Source organism: Arctopsyche grandis, chromosome 1 (genome assembly GCF_051622035.1).
Source record: "Arctopsyche grandis isolate Sample6627 chromosome 1, ASM5162203v2, whole genome shotgun sequence".
In the NCBI taxonomy this organism is placed as follows: domain Eukaryota; kingdom Metazoa; phylum Arthropoda; class Insecta; order Trichoptera; family Hydropsychidae; genus Arctopsyche; species Arctopsyche grandis.
This window is the reverse complement of record NC_135355.1, coordinates 26,223,438-26,247,536: the sequence shown is the minus strand read 5'-3', so window position 1 is coordinate 26,247,536 and position 24,099 is coordinate 26,223,438. Positions and strand designations below refer to the sequence as shown.

Genomic DNA, 24,099 nt, shown 5'->3' with positions numbered 1-24,099 from the left:
GATTTGAACTGGACGACTACTTAGAGAGATTTGAAAGCTGAAAAGTAATACAAATGAAAGATAAAATACCCGACTGTAGATTCCAATATTCATTTTTAATAGGAAATTAACAGATTTTGAGAAATCGACCGAACAACACCAAGATATAGAAAAATCGCGCGATTTAAAAAACACATATATCTCCGAATCTCGAGCCAATCAACACTTTTTATTACCAGATTCGTGTTCAATGGGCATAGATCTATAAGAAAAGTCATATCTCGTCTCTGTAACATTTTAAAAGTCGTCATTTGTCGAACAGTGTAATTAGAAGGATTTGAATTTAATAATATATTTATTGAATATGAATATGTATAGCGTAAAAATAAGTATCAGTACATTTTAAGCACCCGAATAAAAATAAAAATAGACATGGAAAATAAAAACACAAATCTAAAAAATATTTTTGTTTCGAAAGCATTATATTTTTTAAGTAGGTACAAAGTACTTCATATTCAATTTCATTTTGATTTTTGTTTTTATTTTCCATGTCTATTTTTATTTTTATTAGGGTGCTTAAAATGTACTGATACTTATTTTTACGTTATACATATTCGTATTCAATAAATATATTATTAAATTCAAATCCTTCTAATTATTTCATTACAAAATTATTTAAAAACACATTGAAAAAAGTTTGTGACCACTATATCGTTGTATACAATGTCAATGACGCACATACAGCGAACAATGATGCAGCGCACACAACACAAATTTGTGCTCTACTAATACGAAATTTTTCCTCACAGTTTTACCGGCTTAAAATTCACCACACATCCAATTAATCCTTTTAAACGAAATCAAAAAATAGTGTGGGCAGAACACTATCCCAATAAACATGTTTCAATAGAAAATACTCAATATAATATAGTATTAACAGTGGGAAAAAATCCCAAGTGAAAATACGTAATTTTGACTTTTGATTTGAACTGGACGACTACTTAGAGAGATTTGAAAGCTGAAAAGTACTACAAATGAAAGATAAAATACCCGACTGTAGATTCCAATATTCATTTTTAACAGAAAATTAACAGATTTTGAGAAATCGACCGAACAACACCAAGATATAGAAAAATCGCGCGATTTAAAAAACACATATATCTCCGAATCTCGAGCCAATCAACACTTTTTATTACCAGATTCGTGTTCACTGGGCATAGATCTATAAGAAAAGTCATATCTCGTCTCCGTAACATTTTAAAAGTCGTCATTTGTCGAACAGTGTAATTTGTTACATTCAGTACATTTATCTCACGAAGTCGTATTTTACATATTTACATATATATTTTACATATATATATATATATATATATATATATATATATATATATATATATATATATATATATATATATATTTAAATTTATATTTATATATATATATATATATATATATATATATATATATATATATATATATATATATATATATATTTATATATATATTTATATTTATATTTATATATATATATATATATATATATATATATATATATATATATATATAAAGACGGTAATATGTGTGTGTGTGTGTATGTGTGTGTGTGTGTGTATGTGTGCGTGTGTGTGTCCTAACGCTAGCCGACCATAATTAATGAATCGATAAAAAAGCCTAAACTTTCTATAAATTCATTCGTCGAGACTTTGCCGCAGTATCGAACCAGTAACCTCAAAATATCCTCTTATAGGTATACCTCAGTTAAACGGTCTCAACCACGAAGCCAAAATTCAATTATTAAAATGGCTTTTTGTTGGAAGTTGGAAATGTTGGCGAAATTTTCAGCGTGGCGGGCTTTCAACAGAAAAGACGCCGGCAATCAAAGGGTTAAGGTGATTTGCGGAATTTCCTTGAAAAATTTCATAAATTTTTCACATTATGTACTTGAATGCAATATTGCACGCTTTCGGGCCCACTAAATTCATAGTGTTCCAAAGTGTCATCTTCACTCTATTCAAAGATATTATATCTCGCGGCTGCCTTTACGAACAGACGTTTCCAGACAACAGACAACACGGCTTCCATTATGTTTTGTTTACGTTGACGCTTGGAGATGGTGGTGGAGATGGCAAACTTCAGCGCTGCGACCGCGAGATGGCGGTTTGATTTTGGCGCGCTGCGGCAAAATGGGGTCGGCGTGTCAACATGGCGCAGTTTCGCGCGCATTTTGCGGACGTGCCATGGCATGCGGGGGGCGTAAAGGGGGAGGTCGAGGGGTTCTGGGGGTTCCGGGGACCTCGGGGGTTCGTCTATGCGCACGTGGCTCCCGGGCCAGGCACGCCGGTCATTGCCAAAGTTCAGCAGGCACCACCAGGATAACGCCCCGGCCGCCTGGGCTCCTGCGCACACATCTACCCACCCCCACCCAGCCGGAACAACATACACACATTTTACATTGAATCGGAACGCTTCCGGAATGGAGTATAATTTTCCGACACACACAACACAAATTCGAGAATCCAAGCTTACCTAGTGTGTGATCATCATAGTAATTGCTATTGTCAACCGTGGTTATAATTTAGGCCTGTTATAATTATTGCTATGCAATCTTCACACATTGTGCATACACCCCCCCCCCTCCTCCACCCTCCGCTCCTTCGCCTTAAGCAAACTTATCAGTAGAGGTAAGTCCGGAAGCGTGCCGTTCATTGATAATTGTTGGTCATGCTTTGTACAATTTTTATGATGAACCTTTTTTTTTTGCACTCTAGCTTTGTAAATAGACCCAAAACGCCCTGATTCCTGGAAAAAGCACGCTTCCGGTCCTACCTTTTTTTTGATATTCATGAATAAGGATTACTCACGCCAAGCTCTTATTACATTTCTGAAGAGCATTGAAGTAGAATCTCTTCTCGCTCTCAGCTTCCAAAAATGTTGCTACAAAAACTCCGTGCAGACGGAGATTTCGGCTGTTTTGCTCAGTTGTTTGTTAAGCTCTGTAGCAGTAGGATCTCTTTGAAATAGGCTCTACTAGTAAAATTGTGTGGTAGTATTAGTTCGACAAAGTCCGAACATCTGTATGTGCACGTGCTAGATGTTCGGACCAGCAGAAAAACAGGACCGTACACCGTATTCTTTTTTAAAACTTACTTACCAATGCTTACCAACTTTTATACATAACTTGGTAAAATTTCAGTTCAATAAATTAAAAGATTTCTTAGAAAAACATAAAAAAACCTTGATTCTCTAAATTAAAAGTACTACTAGGAAAAAATATTGGGATATAATATTAATAATTTCTATAAAAAATAAAAAAATTCAGTCCGATTTGATTAGCAGTTTGGGAGATAATTGAATTCAAAAACTTAAAAAAAGAGGACACCTATAAGGGGAGGTACCATTTCCAGTCAACTTAAAAATTTGAAAAAAAGGAGGTGACATAAACGTACACACACACAAAGAAACACAGACACACACACACACACACATTTTTTTCTAGATCATGAAAACGTGATCAGTGGTCGATTCTGAGTTCGAATTAGTTAAAATATGCTTTAAATATCATTGCAGTTGAGCACAATATCTGCGACACAATACCATTTCGTGGATACGGCAAGCCGGCGTCGAAACGGGTGGCAAACAAATGAACTATGACATTCATTGCTCATCCCACCAGTGTTCATTATATAATGTTGTTTTATGTTTTTTTTCCATATTATTTTTGTAAAAATAATATTTTTAAAGAAGTTTCTGCCAGCACCATAATCCCGGTATTCAGACTAGTTTCAGCACCGGGATTCACGGTACCAGAAAACACCGGGATCCCGGGATTGGAAGTCTTAGTTGACACATACGCTGATAGAATTAATATTATTTGTATAGTATGTATATATATTTCATCAATAAAAATAGTTCTGAAGTGAGCTTTCCGAACCTTTCTTTCGACAAAACCTGTAATTTAAGCTGAAAAATCAAGATATCATTTTCAGTAGATATAGTTTCAAAACTGGTAAAAAGTCTATTTTGTGACATTGTAGACCGGAGATAAGTTATAAGTTTCGAAAAACTACGTTCACCACTTGATACAGTCTCAGGCATTGTCAGCAAAGTTCGCTTTGCAACCCAAATGTTCGGATACAATTCTTGTAAATCATGCTGTTTTATAAAATTGAATACAATGAGTGGATTAATTACACTTTGAACTTTATTTCAAGGAAAGGCTTTTAAATTAATAGGTTCATCGCTATATTCATTACTAATAATATCAGATTTTTAATTCGCGGTTAGCTTAATTTGAAAATCGGCTCGTTCCGGTAGATTGTAAGACAAAATACACACAGCCCCCACGTCTCTGAATATTTGTTTAACTGTTTGAATCTTTCATTCATTGTACCTAAGAATTAAAAATTAATTTAATTGAAAAAGAGCATCGTACCAAACAATTAATGAAACAAGAAAGCTGAAATATTTTGGTTGTTCCGCTAATGTAGTTGCTTCATGAGCTACTCCTTTCTTTCAGTTTGAGATAAAGTTATTAAAGCATCATGAACGTCAACAATTTGATAACGAACTGGTTTGAAACTTGTTATTTTCGCTTCCCATCATGTGTCAGTTTACAAGAAATTATTTAAGGAATATAATTGCATGCGAATCAGTTAGACCCAGCCCCCCTAAAGCCGGCACTGCATACATGTACATATTTTTTGACATTCATTCATGACTCGAAAATATCACTCACCCCGAGCTCTTCTTATTTCATTTCTGAAGAGACGTTAACTGGAATGCGAGTTCGAACAGCTCACTACACAATTGGCGTGAGTATATTTCATTAAAAAAATATTATATTGTCGTCCCGGGAATCCCGAAAATTCAGGCAAACCTAGGAATATCGAGAATGAAGCACAACTGTATTTTCCCGGAATTGAAATGGTCCGGGCAATCAGAAACACCGATGTAAATACGTACATGTATGTACATGATAGTACACACTAATTAAGTTTCTAAGAAAATCTTTTGACACGATTAATGAAAAAATAATCAATTTTATATAATATTTTTTGAATCAGTCATCAAAAATGCACGTGAAATACGACATTTCCAGTTCCAGTTCAACATTCCAATCCTAATGCTGTATTACATATATGATGCGAGGATATCGTTGAAGGAAATATTTCGAATTGTTGCGTTGCTTGTGTCGGGAAAATTAAGAAAATTTTGCTGTTAAAAAAGGGTAGCACATTAGCTTCCTTGCCGTTATACCCTCGTTAAAAAACTATAAAAACTGGGAACACGTTCAACCAGAGGGTCGAAAATCGACACTGTATAGGTGCGACCGAATTTTAATCCATTTGTGGCATACGTTACTTTACGTAGTAGACAAACCGGCTGCGCCACCGAAAGGGTTAAAAAGGTTAACGGCAGTCGGCAACCGTCTGATTGAATTTGAGTTTGCCCGGCGACCCTTTCACGCCCCATTTTTTAAATTGAATTTCTATGATCGATCAAATTAAATCGTCGACTGTGATAACTGATAATCGAAAGTTAAATGTATCGATCCTTAGTAATTCACCACATTAATTATTCAGTACATATACATATGTATGTATTATATTATATATGTATATATACATATGTACATATTCACTTTGTTTGAAAAGCTTCATCAAATTCGCTGTTTATAAGTGACACCTCATTTTAACCAAAAAGGGTATATTATGACGATGTGTATCCAGTATCCAATTATTTCCGACCTTGTAACGAATATAAAGGGAGCGTCCTTCTCTGGGTAATAATCAAAGGACTGTGAGACACAAACAAGATGAAAATACTTCGCTTTATTAAAAAGCCAACCAGAAGTAAGTTCAGACCCAGTTTGAGGTTGTAAATTGCATTTGCAACTCTATTGGTTGGTGGAAATTAGAACGTAATACAATTTGTGTACACTGTAAAATTAATTACTCTGTGGCAATACACCTGATTGACATGTTTCAAAATAAATAATGAAAATGTCGGAAATTCTACTAGGGGAATGAAAATAAATACGTACATATAGAAATATGTAAGTATCCAAGGTTACGGTTCGGAACATCCACGTACAAAAATAAGGGATGAATTTAGTGATATGTAATCGCAATAAACATGATGGCAAAGCCTAAAGATCAAAGGTGAGATGATAATGACAGTTATCAGTGGCTTTCAAACTTATACAATATACAACATATTTTTGTTTGATTTTATAAAACCTTTGATCATTTCGTTTTTGATCTTTATTTCTCGCATAATATATTTTTCATATTGGTTTCTGTCAAGTCAGAAATACATCTTATATTATATTTTTGTGTAAAATTTCGTATTTTTTTTATCTCAACACGTATGTACATACATATGTACAATGCATATGTACAATGACAATTTTATTTATTTTTATTTTATTTATAGAAAAATCAACAGACAACGTGATGTACATGTATAAAAAAACAAATAATAAATATATAATATATGTAACATCCGAGTCCAATTACAGATTTTTACAAAAATTATAAAAAAAAAATGAAAAAGATAAATATAAGGAAAACAAATGAAAAAGAAAAGAATAAAGGCTATAGCATGACAAAATATGTAGAACATTGCATAATTAAACTATAGTATTAAAATATTGGAAAAAGGTTATAAAATAGAATATAAGAAGAAATTGAAATTTACAAATATAAAACAAATGAAAAAGGTAAATACAAAATAAACAAATGAAAAGGAAAAGAATGAAAGCTATAATATGATTAAATAGCACATTACATAACTAAACTAAAGCAAAAAAATATTGGAAAAAGGTTATAAAATAGAATAGGAGAAGAAATGAATCAATCGGTCAAGATTCTCTTGATGTTAGACCTGAATTGATGTAGGGAAATACCAAATAGATCAACCTCATTCAGCTCTCCGTTAAACATACGATAAACGCGCTGCAGATAAGAATATTTTTGGGAATTAGTATTGAAAGGATCAAGTGAAAAGAGTGCAACGCGTCTAGAGTATCGAACTGGGATTCTGAAATTAACCTTATTCAGTAAATCAGAACAATCAAGGAAACCATTTATGAGCTTAAAGAAGAATATAGCATCAGTATGTCGTCGCCTGACAGAAAGATTGTTAAAAGAAAGGATTTTTAAAATGTCGGAAACAGTAAAATGGGTATAGGTAGGAAAAAGGTAGCGTAAGGATTTAATAAATTTAAGTTGAACTTTCTCAATACAATTAATATGGGATAAATAAAAAGGTGACCAGATAATTGAGGCAAATTCAAGGTGAGACCTTACAAAGGAAAAATAAAGTAATTTAGGTACATAAGGATCATTAAAGGGTTTTGTTGAGCGGAGTAGGAATCCAAGAGATTTAAATGCTTTGTTGGTAATAAAAGAAATATGTTCAGAGAAATCTAGTTTATTATTGAGTATTAAGGATTGAATGATTTAATTGATTGTGATTGGTAATAATTGACTTATTTCTAGTGAAATTTAAAATAGAGCATTTTTCTAGATTAATAAAAAGATCATTATTTAAACAATATATAGAGAATCTATCTAGATCTTCTTGTATCTTATGACAATTTCAATACCCTTACTTTTATTTGTGTGTAGATGTGAGAATAAAAGCTTTTAAAAATAGAACATTGTGATGAACATTTAAAAAATAGAACATGACGAAAAAAGCAAACGGTAGTCTTATTTACATTATGTTTAAATATAATATTACGGGTTTCTTTGGCATAAAAACGAAAACGTGATTGTGCGCACGCCATTTTAAAAAACCGCTTGCAAGTCAATTAAAACACATAATTGATATTATTTTAGTACCATATTTTTAAAAATTAAAAATGATTTTTTTTATATATCTATCGTCTCAATCGATTTGATTTGATGAAGAAAATCTTCACAGATTGAGCATCGTCGTTGCGAAAGCCACCATATAGAAGAGGCGAGACAGGTGGCAATCTGGAGTTGGCTAATTCGGGATATTCAGGTGGACTAAAGGGTGATTTCCGGACCTCAGGGTGACCATGCGAAACCGAGACTCGTCCGTTAACGTCACCTGACTGTCGTCACAAGGTACACATTTCCCTAGATTTTTTTTTAGTATACTACCACGCAGAGCAGGCATCTTCGATTAAACCGGCACGCGTAAGAAGGATGACTATGGTTTTTATTATAACTTTAAACCGCGAATAACGTAATCAAAACACTCTCCGAGGGCTTAGTTTTCGCCTTTTGGGCCCCTTGTGTGTAAAAGTCGGTTGCCATGTTGCGTATATGTGGTAACCAACACAATCAAAGTCACGCAACATGATCGATGCTGACTCATTTGAGAACCGTACGGCACTCGCCTAGAAGTCATGAAACGAAAGCATTTACATATTTTAAAAGCTTCAGTTTATCTCAGATCTCTCAAGGTGTTTGTTCGCCCTGTTGCCCAAAAATATTGCGAAAGAAACCGTCAAATCACCCTTTGCTTAAAATAGAAGTGCTCACCTTTATAAACCAATTGATATGTTTCTTTATATACATATAATCACTATGGCAAATTTGTAAATAAATAAATAATATGTATCTTCACAACTAAACGTATATACATATAAACGTATCTTCACTTCTAAACAAATCTTCACAACTAAAAACACAAAGACGTAAAAGGTTCTGGTTTGCAAACTTTAAATAATTGTAAACCAGAATTAGAAGAAAAATTTTCTCTAATATTTTACATAAATACAATATGTATATAAGGGTTAAATTAAATTTATTTTTAGGCACCTGTAGTGGACCCTGAATACGAGATAAAGAGACATGCTAGATGTATTCGAAATGTAGTGTTTGAGATAGACCGCAAGACGCACGAATATCTCCATCCTCAAATAGAGCTGACAGTTTCAGAGATACTCTACACAACATGTGGGAAAAGGGTTCTTTCCGGGCCATATTGCCAGGAAGAATGTGGGGAAGCTGGTAGTCACCGGAACGCTGGAGGGAAGGCGAGGGAGACGACAGTCTCCCAAGAAATGATCTGACGGGATTGTCCCTTAACGCTCCCTTCAATCTGGTACAGAACCTGGAGGAGAGGAGGTGGATCGTCATCAAATTACGGACGACATCAATGACCACGATGCTCAGCATTAAGCAAACAAGGAAGTAGAAGTAATTTTATGAACTCACTTAAAAGTGCGGCACGGGACGCGAACTTGGACTCCAGCTGTGAGAGGCGTATCTTCACACCGCAGGGGTTGCCCATTCCGAGGTCGCACGTGCATAAGCAATTCGTACAATTTTTTTCTACATTTCTTCAAATATGGAACTAGCCATTATCAATCACAATCAAACATATGTCAATGCAAGGATAAAATATCACCGACGTCAAGAGTTTTTTTGCATGTGCAACACTACCTAAAAAAAAACACATGACATGTACCTATCTGAGTGTCTTTTCCTTAAACGAGCAACATTTTTAGCAATATTGCTCGGCAAGGATCCAGCTAAATTTTTAGTAACGCATGTGCAATGTATGGTTCACTGATTGCCGACAATTTTTTTTTTGCCGAGATTTTATGTTGCATTTTGACACCGGAATCCTACTGACATATGTGATTTTACAAAATGATAGATATAATAGAAGAATATGAATAAGGCCTTAACGTGATTTAATGACTCCTATTGACAAAGGTCAATGCACTCAAAGAAGTGTGGAACGCTGTATGCTTGGCATAAAAAGGAAATATAGGAAGTGGAATACATGGGTGAGAAATATGACGAGGATAGTGGATATAGTGGATATAGTGAAGAGATTGAAATGGCAATGGGCGGGCCACATGGTTTAAAGAAAATACGAAAGGTGGACAAAATAAGTGCTAGAATGGTACCCGACATAATGCAAAAGGGTAAAAATAAGACGAGTGGAAGCGTATTGGAAAAACCTTCATCTAAAAATGGATGGGGAATGGCTGTAGATGATAATGATTAACTAAGAAATAGAACTGGATGAGTTTTCTTTTGAAAATTTTACAAAAATGTTCAAAACTGATTTCGAAGATTTTATTTGTAATTAGATCAAAGATTTTTGGCAACTGAGACTAGCAGAGACCGGCCTATGTGAGAGAGCGGGAAAGAAACACAATTCCGCACTTTTTATTAGCGCATTTTTTCGTAAATCGAGCAATATCATCAGAATAATGGCAGAAATACTCAACCATACCTAGAGTTGTCAGATTTCATGCAAATCAAAACGTGACACCCCACCCCAAAAAAAAAATCAGATCTTTGACTTTTCTATAGATATATTTTCAATCGAAGAGATAATGTTTAGAATATCTATAAGTGATTTTTTCCCTTTTTTTTAATATATGTAAATGAAAAGTGGTACAATTACAATGAAGAAACCAAAGATAGACTTCACTGAGAGGATTAGTGAAAAAATCTAATAAGGTTTTTGGTGCTTTTTCTTCCCCAAAAAAGAAGCTTTTAAAACTTCAAATAGCTTTAGAGTGCGTTATATTGTAGGTAATAGCGATAGCCACCTAGTTTTTGAATGTGAGAGAAGATTTTTATATTCAATATTATTAGCAAAATCACAGAAATCTTTTAGTCTTTCTGTTCTGACGGTGTCTATTCCGCGTCTGGGTGTGATGAATCATTCTGAGTTTGAGAAAATTATCGATTTAAGATAAATTAATTGATGCCTGATACACAATTTTGTCTCCCTTCCAAAAAGTATAAGACAGAGACAAATAGTTCATTGTTGAATATTGCTGCAGTGTTTACCAGACTGTGTGGTCCAAACATCGACTTTTTGTTTATAGTTTATGTTAATTCTGAGTTAAAAACTTCTGTAGGAATTTAAAAAGTAGTAAACCGGGACATATGGGCGTCCCGAGAGGTTTGTTCGGGACACCGGGACACGAGACTTAAAACTGGTGACAATCCCGATTAATCGGGACGCCTGACAACCCTAACCATACATATCTGCAATAGTGGAGCAATTTAGCCAAGCAGCATGGGCAAATTGCCGTGAACATGGTGCCCGTTTACTGACTGCTTTACCTTTAGGATATGTCATATTAAGAATCAATTTATCTATGTCAATTTAAACTGTTCTATTGATTTTGACACATCACGGCTTAATGACATTATGTATGTGTGTACATAGTGAAAATTTATCAAGTCAGTGAAGATCTATTTTACAACAATATAAATAGATATTTTACAATTCTAATAATGGAGAACAAACAAACTGACAATTTTCTTTCTGCAGAATCTCAAACGGATCCAAATTCAATGGAACATACATACATACGTACATACACATGTAACCGGAACAGTTCCGGTCAATTTCGGAAGCGTGGTTAGCCGAAGCTCTTCAGTGAGCTATTATTCATAGAAGCTACTACGTTATTGTGTAATATGCAAATGTGTTTTTGAACTGTTAAATATGTATTATATAAACTGTATCGGTAAACAACAATATAATCGGTAGATAATCGGAAGTTTTCGACGCAGAAAACGCACACAAAAGGACACCAGGTGAATTCTCTAGAGAAGCGTTTATTTACTGTGGGATAACAATATGTATAAGATGCCATCTGCCCTCATATCCATCATATAGGATAAGAGCGATCGCCAACTATCGATACTAGTGCATAATAATAGTTGAAAATTGCAGTGAGATACATATATTTAATAAATTTTGAAAATACTTCATGATGTACATATAATCAATCATTATATATATATGTATGTAGGTAAACTTCTTGATAATTTAATAAGTGACCGAGTTACTTCAGTGTATCTCACTTCAGTGTATTTCAATTTTTTTGGGCATTAGTGTCTTCTCTCAGAGTCTGAGGAGCCATTTCATTATTTATAATTGGTCGTAATTAAGGCTTCCAATCCCGGGATCCCGGTGTTTTCTGGTACCGTGAATCCAGGTGCTGAAACTAGTCTGAATACCGGGATTACGGTGCTGGCAAAAATTTCTTTAAAAATATTATTTTTACAAAAATAATGTGGAAAACAACATTATATAATGAACAATGGGGGGATGAGCAATGACAGTCATAGTCCATTTGTTTGTCACCCGTTTCGACGCCGGCTTGCCGTTTCCACGAAATGGTATTGTGTCGCAGATATTGTGCTCAACTGCAATGATATTTGAAGCATATTTTAACTAATTCGAACTCAGATTCGACCACTGATCACGTTCTCGTGAGCTAGAAATAATATGTGTGTGTGTCTGTGTTTATGTATGAGTATATGTGTGTTTATTGTGTGTCGGTTTATTTTGGTGATTTTTTGAACACTGTTCGTCCTATCGAACTGAAATTTTTATCGATACAAATTTTTAGTTTGACCGGAAATGGTACCTCTCCTTATAGGTGTCCTCTTTTTTTTAAGTTTTTGAATTCAATTATCTCCCAAACCGCTAATCAAATCGGACTGAAATTTTTTATTTGTTATAGAACTTATTAATATTATACCCCAATATTTTTTCCAAAACCGAAAGTAGTACTTTTACTTAAGAGAATCAAGGTTTTTTTATGTTTTTCTAAGAAATCCTTTAATTCATTGAACTGAAATTTCAAATCTAGAGTTTTAAGTTTAATACCAAGTTATGTGTACAAGTTGATAAGCATCTTATATTCCTCAAATACATAGATAAAATCATTGGTCACATCCGAATTTTTTACATAAAGTAAATGTGATTGCAGTTTTTATATTAGGTGGATTGTTTCGATGAATAATTACTAGACGGTACGAACTATTTTTAAAAAACGAATCAATGAATCAAAGGGATGTTTTTTATTTTATTTAATTACATTTTCGGATGTGTTTTATTAAATCTTCGAAATCTATGGATGTGAACCAAAGATTTAAAGAAGGTAGCCAAACTCTCAAAATAAGATCTCCCAATATGTGGGTATTTTTTGCGTGAAACATCGGGAGAGTTTGCAAAATACAATTGAACACATGAAAACGTGTTATTGAATTACATGAAAACATGCAATTGAACTTTTTTTTTATACATTTGATCCCGGTGCTAGCACCGGGATCCCGGATTTGGAAATTCCCAGCACCGTAATCCCGGTGCTGAAGTAACCTTCCGGGATTGGAAGCACTAGTCGCAATTCTGCGTAGAAAATCTACGCAATGATAAATTTCTCGACAAATTTAGCCCAAACCTGACCTAAAGGTGACCATACACGCAGATATATATATATATATATATATATATATATATATATATATATATATATATATATATATATATATATATATATATATATATATATATATATATATATATATATATATATATATATATTACGAAACAATATACATTACGAAATTGATATTTTATTTTTTTCATATATTCTAGCACGGTTTTGTGAAAGAGTATAAAAATGAAATAATATTAAATATAAACAAATCGGTTTTGACACCTCGTGGTTATGTCAGGGTATATACCAATAAGGCCTAACAGGTAAACCCCAATGCGCCTTTCTGGCCAATTACAAATATCGATAAACAATTTAACATTTTATACAGTATCATAGAGATATCTATGGACAAATTCGGTAATACCAATATTTCGAGAAATACTATAAACTCGAATTTCGTGAGAGACAGGTTGCCCATTTAACGAAACCGTTTCAATGAAATCAGATAAATTGGCAAACTTTGAAAAGAAACGATCGACCCGGAGTCACATATCCAAGTTTTTGTCAGCAGCACTGCGCTAGTGAATTAACCCACTACCACTCAGTTGAAAACATTGCACGCGGACAATTGTGCTTCGTTGTGTAATATGATCCCAAAATCTCACTTAGTGACTTTTTTATTCAACAAAAGATTCTCAGAAACGAGGTGAAGAAATCTATCTCTAAATATATATTTTATGAAGTCTGTCGTAGCATATATGTATATGTATGTACATACATGGCTGCGTCAAATGTTATAGACAGAAAACTTGTTTATTTTCAACTGCAATGAGCTTGTAGATTTATATAAAAGAAGTAGAGCAGTAAGTAGAACGCCTGCTTTGTTCGCGTTCCTTAGAAAAAAGATATCCCCTGTGGAAAAAAATGCAATTTTAATGATATTTCGCACCATTGCAAATTTCTCCTTCAATTCTATTGATGTGCACCTAATTGCAAAAGCTTTTCCGCTGGTTGCGCACAGCTGTCAGTCTGAAGGATATTGTGTTCTCAATATGGAGCGGATATCCTTTCTCATGGGTCCATCTCCGCCGGGATTTATTGTTTAGCAGGATCCTCCCCCCACCTCCCCAAGTCTTCCTCTCCGGTAAACAAAGAATCCTCAAACGCCAGCCAGCAGCTGTTCAAACCACCACCATTGTGTTTTATGCTTGCGTGCGTGTTTGCGTGATCTTCTTTTTACCTGGCTCCAGCTACATCCTCGATCTGATCTCGTACCCTTGTCCTGAATCAAAACGTTCGCCCACATTCTAATATAGCACACATCCAATGCTGTTTTCATTACTGAGCTGAGTTTTTGCTTATTATCATACATTTATAACATATGTATTTATGTACATATTTTAGAATATTTCTCGACTGCTATGGTAATATTGTGCATACTGGGTTAATAGTTCAACCTCACATATTATTATATACATATATATTTTGATATGCATATTATTATATACATATTATACATGAGTGGCGACTATTTAATTTCTACAATATTATATTTATAAATAGGTACATTAACATACATTTAACACAACTCTTTCCAGAAATAAATTGAATGTGTTCCCTAAAAACAATCTAAGATATGTACATATATACATATGTATGTACATATATTATACAACAAAATGTCTGATATTTTTTTCTCGACATAAAAATTGAAACATTATTATTTATTTTATCAAATTTCATTTAATATTGCAAGTCGCTATATGCTCGGCATAACGAGGAGAGAAAGAAAACGGAATACGTGGGTGAGAACTAAGAGTAGCTGATATTATATAATAGAGTATGTATATGTAGTAGTATGGTAGTTGAAATGGCAATGGGCGGCTCACGTAGCTAGAAGAATGGACGATAGATGGTCGAAATAAGTGCTCGAATGGTACCCGAGAGAATGTAAAAGGTGCAAAGAAGACCATGTGGAAGATGGATAGATGAAATTTGAAAGCTGTTGAGATGGATGGAGTTACCCAAAACAGAAACGAATAGAAACGTATTGGAGTAGCTTCATCCCGCAGTGGATGGCAAATTGCTGTAAAGGATGATGTACATATATACATACATATGTATGTACATATAATAACTAGTTTATTATTTTTAATCTCTCACCCAAAGTTAAGTCACATTGTATATGAGATTAAACTGAGCCATTAGGGGACTTAAATTAGTCGTCTAGATAAGTCTTCAGAGTTTTTATCTTACAAAGATGTACTTTACAAATTCTATTCAGGTGGTTTTAAGCTAATAGCAAAACAAATTCGTGTACTAAGTTGAAATCGTATACAGACATTATTGGATAGTCGAAAATACGGCACTTTTATGAAATTGAATCGTGAGATGAGATACACCCAGTGGTGTCACCTCAATTTTGGAACAACGGGTTTCCAATTTTTTTTTCAATAAAATTATTTTGAAAATATATAATTTCCCGTTCCCGTTCCCGTTCTCGTTCCCGTTCCCATTTGTCGGACAAACGCAGGCAGCGAACACATTTGAAATTATTCAATTATTTATTTATTTTACCCTAAAAACATTTGAAATTATTGCGTTACAATGCCACTCATTCACGCTTTTCCCGTTTCCGTTCCTGTTTTTGGCCGATTTTTTTCACAGTAAGCTTCCCGGACATGCATACAATAAATCCTGAAAGTTACATCGTTCCATCGTATGTACAATAACGCATGCAATTCCCGTTCCCGTTTCCGTTTCTCGATGCGTTTTGATAAGTGAATGTTTCAGTTTCAAATTAATACTTAATAATCAAATTAAATTATAGTAAAGTATAGGAACGCATATGTGACAGACAGAAAAACATTGATTTATATAGATATGTAGGATTGTTATGAGTTACGGTACGTAATGTCAGGTTGGTATTTTGATTTTTAAATGTTTTTTATTATTACGAAATTATGTTCACAATACATCTTATATCTATTTTAATAGCTACTGATCTACTGATCATTTTCAATTTTACAATTTAATTTAATTTGGTTAGTAATCATAGTATTATATTATTCTAATGTTAATCTACAGCATAATAGGAAAAAGAGCTCAAAAACCTATTTACAATCCTTATAATTGTTCATAATACATCTAATACATAATATTAATTAAAGACTCTCTAAAGTCGATGACCTAAAGCATTCAGGTTGGTATGGTACGTAATGTATTTGTACGTTGGCAATGCGTGCGCGCAAGTCAGTTACCAACGTATACATTTCCTAAATGTTGACCGTTTGTTTATAATCGGAAAGTATTACATTTTGTACACTTATGAAAATAGCTAAACTTTAGTATGCATTAAATTAAAAATTGAAATACAGCGGCTTTACAGTTGTCTTCGGCCTTACACATGAATTATTTAGTTTACTTTAACAATTACTGTTTCAGTTCCGATTCCGATTAATTATTACTATTCATATTGTAACTTTATTTTAAATCATGTATCAATCCGAAAGCACCCGTTGAAATTTCAACGGACATAAAAATAGTTATAAAATCGTTGAATTGTAGGTATTCTGATGTTTTGTAGCCAAAACCAATTGTTTCCCCTGTCTCATACTCTTTTTGATTCTCATTTTTCGCGTTGATGTATGAAATTCATATACATACACTATTAATGTACTATTTATTTTTACCTATTGCATTATCAATAATTCAATAAATTGCGTTACATGTCAACTTTTAATTTTTTTAATTCCTTAATGTAAATCAAATAAAGTTGGAATCGGTAAATTTTGATCCGACTCCACAGCCCTGGTTCTTACTCTAAAAATAAATAAAACTTCATCCCTAGCAGTCATTTTCGTGAGTGCTAGGGATACAATATTTTCACTTTAAGTCATAAAAAACTAGCCTTTTTCAGAATACGGCCCTTTCCTGAAACTTTTCCTTCTCGACCTACATATGTATGTATTTACATTCACATCCTGTATTTCCACGTACAATAAAATAATAGACGATTGACGACATATACGACACAATCTATTTACTACTCGATTCTGCATCATTCTTAGTACAGAGTACAGAGTACGTGGTACGTGGCGCATGTTTTTTTTTTACTTTATCTACATGCATACATATGTATGTTCGTAGTAACAATAGATGAATTTGTGTGATCATGCGAAAATTCGAATTCAGAATCGATGACTGATCACGTTTTCATGACCTAGAAAAACATTTGTGTGTGGGTCTTATTTATTTTTGGGGATTTTTTGAACACCGTTAGTCCTATCGAACTGAAACTTAGTATCGATCACTGAAATTTTTATCCATACGACGTAAACTTTTTAAGTAGACCGGAAATGGTACCTCCCCTTATATTTAGGAGTCATCCTTTTTTAAGTTTTTGAATCTCCCAAACGGCTAATCGAATCGGCCTGAAATCGTTTTACATGTAAAATAAATTGTAAATTTTACACCCGAATATTTTTTAAATATTTTTTCTTAAGCCGGAAGTAGTACTTTTACTCCAGAGAATCGAGGTTTTTTGTTTCCTCAGAAACCTTTCAATTTATTGAACTGAAATTTCATATCTAGAAGTTTGAACTTATTACCAAACTATGTACATATATACATATGTATGTATATAAGATTTGGAGAGCATCCGTCAATCGGAAGTGACAGTTTACTCTTGTTCAATTTTTCTTCCACTATTTTTTTCGACCTCTTAAACAGTATAATTCTTGTATGAATTTGATGAAAATAAAATAAAATCACTAGATTTAATAAACCGGAAGTGGGATATTTTCCTCATAGAAAAGTCAAAAATGATCACAATTCTTTCCACACCCCTGAATATATCAAGCTGAAAATTTTTGTTTGTAATATTTTTGTACTAGCTTAGAGCTGATAAGGTTTTTGTCAAAATTCGTAAACCAGAAGTAGTATTTTTTTTTTAAACAATATTACATTATTTTATTCTTATATTCCTCAAATACATAGATTAGTCAATGTTTGGTCACATCCGAATTTTTTTTTAGATAGTTTTGAACATCTAAAATAACGCTAGCACGCCAGGCCAAAACTCACCGTCTGGAGTGTTTTCGGTGGTATATTTTCAAAGGTGTGATAGGATTGACATAGTGATTCCTATATTTGAAGAAATGTAAGAGAAATTTGTTAAAATAATAAGATCGTACGAATAACTATGGCATAAGACACCCCCCCCCCCCCCTCCCCCCAATTCACATTTGGATTCAATCTAGGCATGCCGTGCCGTACGATTCTAGTTTTTGCGCCTTTAACGTTAAAATTTGTCAAAAAATGGGTCAAATCTTAACGCCAAATTTAAATGTTGACTTCTCTCTTCCCCTCCGGCCAAATTTGCGTAATGAGACGCATTTTCATCCTCGGCAATATTTACCCGAGCCGAAACGATGTTCAAGCAATTTCTCTGAAAGTTTACTGCGAATCGACTAATTCAAAACTCCAAACTTCGCTTTATGTTACACAATGACCAAAGACGATCTTGACGACGAGATGCTGATACTGGAAGCATCCTGCAGCTGCGGCGTGCAACTCGAGAATGCACCGCAAAAAAAGTATATCCCATCTCGACGACCGTTATATTTAGACGCACGTTCTCGACGACACGTCGTTCGCACGTGAAACCACTATAGTAGACTACAATGAAGAATTTCGAACTTCGAACGAAATGTTTGAATTTCAATTCCAGCCAAACGCTTGAGGACACATCTCTTGAAGGCGATTTGGTACGATGATATCGTGAGATCAAATTATCCGAACGATCCCAAAATTCGTATTTGTAAAAAAGGGTTTTTCTTTTTTCGCCGAAAGCAATATATAAATTCGAACCGAACCTCCTTCGACTTAGTAAGGAAACACGCAAATTAATTAAAGCAAAAATGCGCATACGAAAACATCTCGTTTTGGCCGCCTGTTTTCGCATAAAATTATGCTAATTTTGTATCAAGATTATGGTGGATTCGAAGTTTTAAATTAATTTTACTTTATTGCTTAGCATTATTTGTACCACATTTGCCCTCCTTATTTTCTCCGATTGCCATTTCAACCCTTTCTTCTTTCAAATATAATAAATTTACGAGCTTGTAAAAGCTACAATGCGATCGTTACCATTCAAAGACTCGCCAGCCTTAAATTAATCATATTTTTAAGTTTTAATTATAAATATTAGTAATCATTTCAGCTACATACATACATAAATGTACATATATAATACTAGTGGTTTTACTAGCTTTGCTTGGTATTTGTAATATAAACCGCATAAACATGGTTAATCTAATAGTAAGCATTCATTTGTTTTTTAATAAATTTATATGAATCAAAAAATATATATATATTCAACGATCGTCATAGTAACTTTGATTTGTTTTCGATGCATTCATCCAAAACATATACATACAAAGTCTCTTTCGAAATTATATATTGGTCAAATAATTGTCATGTCCGGTAATAAAGATGAAGAGATAAAGAGACGTATGAAATTAGGATGGAGTGTATGTATTTGGACGAATGAATGTAGTTTTTAAATCAAAAATGCCACTCTGCCCGAAGAAAAAGATCTTCAGCCAGTGATGACGTATGTATGTGAAACTTGGACACTGAACGCCAAGATGCTACACAAAGTCCAATGCACTCAAAGAAGTATGGTTGTATGCTTGGCTTGTATGCTTTTATGCTCGTAACGCTGTATGCTTGGCGTAACGAGGAAAGACAGGAAGCGGAACACGTGGGTGAGAAGTATGACAAGGGTAGTGGACATAGTGGATAGATTGAAATGACAATGGTATAATAGTAAAGAGATTGAAATGGCAATGGGCGGGGCACGTGGCTAGAAGAATGGACGAAAGGTGGACAAAAGAAGTGCTTGAATGGTACCCGAGAGAATGCGAAATGGTAAAAGGAAGACCGCAGGGAAGATGGGTGGACGAAATTAGGAAAATGTGTGGGGTGAGATGGATGAGAGTTGCACAAAACAGATACGAGTGGAAGCGTGTTGGAGAGGCCTTCATCTAGCAGTGGATGGTGAATGGCTGTAGATGATGATGGTGATATAGAAAACGTTTTTATTTCCAATATGCATATCTACAGTTTAGTTAAATTAGTTATTAATATATTAGCTCGTAATAAAGTATAAAGTTTGTGACAAAGTTTCATTTTTACGAGCTTTTTTCGGAGTTTTGATTTATTTTTAGAGAGAGAGTAAAGGTCTGACCGCACTATGCGTCTGCGACACGAACGGCAGCGTGCGGCAAAATTAGGTAAACCGCACTTGAACGACAGCGATGCGTCACTCTGCAGTAAATTATGTCAATCATTCGTTCGGTACCCCGGAGCAAGATGGACGCAACAGACGCAATCATAGTATCGCTGATATGCGAAGAAGAAGAACAGCCCAGAAAACCCAAAAGATTATGGCTGCATGATATCTCTATGGGCCGGGCCGCACCGTGTAACTTTGTCAGCCGACTAGTTGCGCGACACGAAAAAATGTATGGAAATGTGTGCGACAAACAAGTTGACGGGTGTGGCATGTCCCATCTACCTGCATGCATTGGTCTGGTCGCCTTCAACCAAGTCGCTCGCTAGTCGCACGGTGCGGCCCGGCCCTTAAGTCACGATATGAAGAAGGAGAGTACCATAATTTTTTTCCACGGCTTAAGGAAGCTCCGACCAGGAGACTTCAATACTTGTGGCCGTATGTCAAAATAAGTAGTCGTGTATACAACATTCCGTCATTTCATTTCATCACCCCCATAACTGGTGACTCCTACAGCTGAGCCACACAGTCTTGTTCGCCGACGCTTAATAATTGTCGCAAGGCAACCCGCACTGGATGACGAAAAGTCAACTTTGACGCAAGGTGACGTTAACTGTCGTGCAGTGCGTTATGTCTCATACAATTTCATACAAACAATATTTGGCCGCACGCTGCCGTTCGTGTTGCAGAGGCATAGTGCGGTCAGACCTTAAGTCTAAATACAATGTGAAACGAAACGCAATCTAATGATCTAATGAATCAGTTGTTTTGGAAAGTTCGACAACTTCCGATTGGTCTGACGTTTCCATAGGTTTACCGATTGTTTACCAGCAGAGAGGTAATGGGTTCAAGTCCCGGCCGAATTCGAAATATGTATGATTACGCACTATACATATGTATCATGTATGTACATAGACACATTGAGCTACTGGTAAGATTTGGCTGGTTATTAAATCCAGATCGACCATCTCCTGTTAGAATGTTCCAATTTACCACCATATATTTTCACAAGCTACAAATAGAAGTCATGGTGTAAAAATAATAGCTAAAGTATCACCAAATATAACAAGTTACTACTTTAACATAGCTAATTAGCTACGAAGTACGAAGACGAAAGACACTTCTCAATTTCATAACAAATTAAAAAAATATATCTTGGTGCTGGGCCCCCTCGCGGCCCGGTTCCCCGGGCTAGAGCCATGACTGTCCCCCCGATGCCCGGGCCATGAACAATATTAACAATCAATATGCCGTTACCTTCATAAAATTTTAATAATTCTGTGAAAAATATAAAGCAATTTTTCCGTATGATGTTATTACGGGTTGCCCCTGAGCGACGTCTATGGTATTAAACTTGTTCATATATAAATTTATAAATTATAAATTTTGAAATCATATTCAAATATAGTGGGTAGTATGGTGTTTGCAAAATTGACGGAGGTACCGTTTCAACAATGAAATCAGGTAAATTGGCAAACTCTGATAGGAAACTGTCAATTTGGAGTCACACATATACAAGTTTGACATGCGGCTTTGATACTCGGAATAAATTATTTTCAATCGAGCTCATAGGATCGAACTCGACAATCTCTCAGTGGTTAGCATTAACATAAGCATCAAACTATGCTTCTGGCTGTAACAAAATGTACATAAATATTGAAGATAATAATTTTTTCAAATGAGGGGGTAGTTGGATTATTAGTCACATTGCGATCGCCAAAAAGACAATTTTTGCCATAAAAATAGCGAATATTTGGCACTCGATTTCTCGTTAGTATGATGTTAGACTTTACGGCTGCCAGATTTTCCGTTATAGAGATTTTAGTAACTTTTGGGCGAGCGCTTTGTGACCAATAATCACCGAGCCATATCAGGGATCGATTTGCTTCACGAAATTAAATATATTAACCGATCATATTCGAAAGAAGAAATGTCAGTCTATAAAATTCAATTCAATTCATCGTTGAATATAAATGAATGTGTTCATTACCGAATACATTCATAGCTATCCGTATTTTATTTTATTTTATTCATTTTTATACATTTATTTTTTAAATTAAATTTAATGTTTTTGTCCAACATAAAATAAATCATCGTATGATAGTTGGGCAAGGGGCACGCGCGCCACAGTGTTGGCGCCAGTGGCTGGTTGTGTCGCGGTCCAGGGGCCGGAGTCTGCCGGTCGATATTGGCAACTGGCGCGCGCCGCCGAGGGGGTGTGCCCGTGGCTGCGCCCCCACAGCTCGGGACTGCGCTGCGCCCCCACAACACTGCCAACACACCCAAAACACCCAACACACCCAACACACCCAACACACCCAACACACCCAACACACCCAACCTGCCTGACAACCAACACACACACACACAACACCACCATCGCCATCACCAACATAGACGCTAATTATTCAAATCCGTGTACACGAGTAGGGACGCACTTTAGACTGTATCCGTCTCACGATATCGATCAAATTCGTTTACAATCAAAAACTTATCATAAAATGTACATTTCGATATTAATATTCACTTTAGATGTCATATTATGTCATACTAGTGTTGTGCCCGTTGATTTCAACGGGTGGTTTCGAAAAGGAATTGAAACACAACTACAAAAAAGAGGACACCTATAAGGGGAGGTACCATTTCCGGTCAACTTAAAAATTTGAAAAAAATTTTCGTCATGTCTATAAGAATTTCAGTACCCGATAACAAGTTTTGGTTCGATAGGACTAACGGTGTTCAAAAAATCCTCAAAATACACAGACACACACACACACAGACACACACACACACAGACACACACACACACACACACACACACACACACACACACACACACACACACACACACACACACACACACACATTTTTTCTAGATCATGAAAACGTGATCAGTAATCGATTCTGAGTTCGAATCAGTCAAAATCTCGAGTTAGAATTTTCGCATGATCACAAAACTTAATCTATTGTTACTACGTACATAGATAAAGTAATAAAGTTAAATAAATTGAAACGACTGGTTTCGGAAAGAAATTGATGCACGAATTAAAAATTACGAAGTGATTACGAATTACGTTTTGTGCATCGCCGACGTCCCGACGCCTTCGCCCCCCGCGCCCCGATGCCTCCGGCACCCCGGAGCCTTCGCCCTTGGCGCCCCCAGCACCTCCGACGCCCGAGGCCTTCGCCCCCAGCGCCCCTAGCGCTCCCGACGCCTCTGGTGCCTTCAGCGCCTCCGACGCCCTGAGGCCTTCGCCCCCAGCCTTCCCGACGCCTCCGGCGCCCCCAGCGCTTCCGACGCCCGATTTTTTCCCGCCCGGCTTCGCGATTTTGCGTGTCATCCTTGCGCAGAGGCCATGCTAATCTTCTCTGTATCGTTCCAATTTTAGTATATGTCCTGCCGTAGTAGGATATATACTAAAATTGTTATCTAACAAATATCTGTTGGACGTTGGCAATCAGGGCCGCGTCTACCATTTGTACAAATGTGTGCAACGCACACAGGCGGCCGAAATAAAGTCGAAAAAGTTATATTACTTAAAAAAATACGAAACAAGACATCGCACTTTTTAAAATTCAATTAGGTTGTCTTGTTGCATACTCGTGGATTGCTGTTGCAAGTTACAATTTATAT

The 24,099-nt window shown here is 35.2% G+C and overlaps 1 non-coding gene across 1 annotated transcript; it reads right to left on the bottom strand.

Moving 5' to 3' along the window:
• Window positions 1-23,768: 23,768 nt before the first annotated feature.
• LOC143920489 (U6 spliceosomal RNA) lies at window positions 23,769-23,877 on the bottom strand. The gene has a single exon (XR_013261346.1). It is a non-coding gene; the product is annotated as a U6 spliceosomal RNA (small nuclear RNA).
• Between the last annotated feature and the right edge of the window lie 222 nt (window positions 23,878-24,099).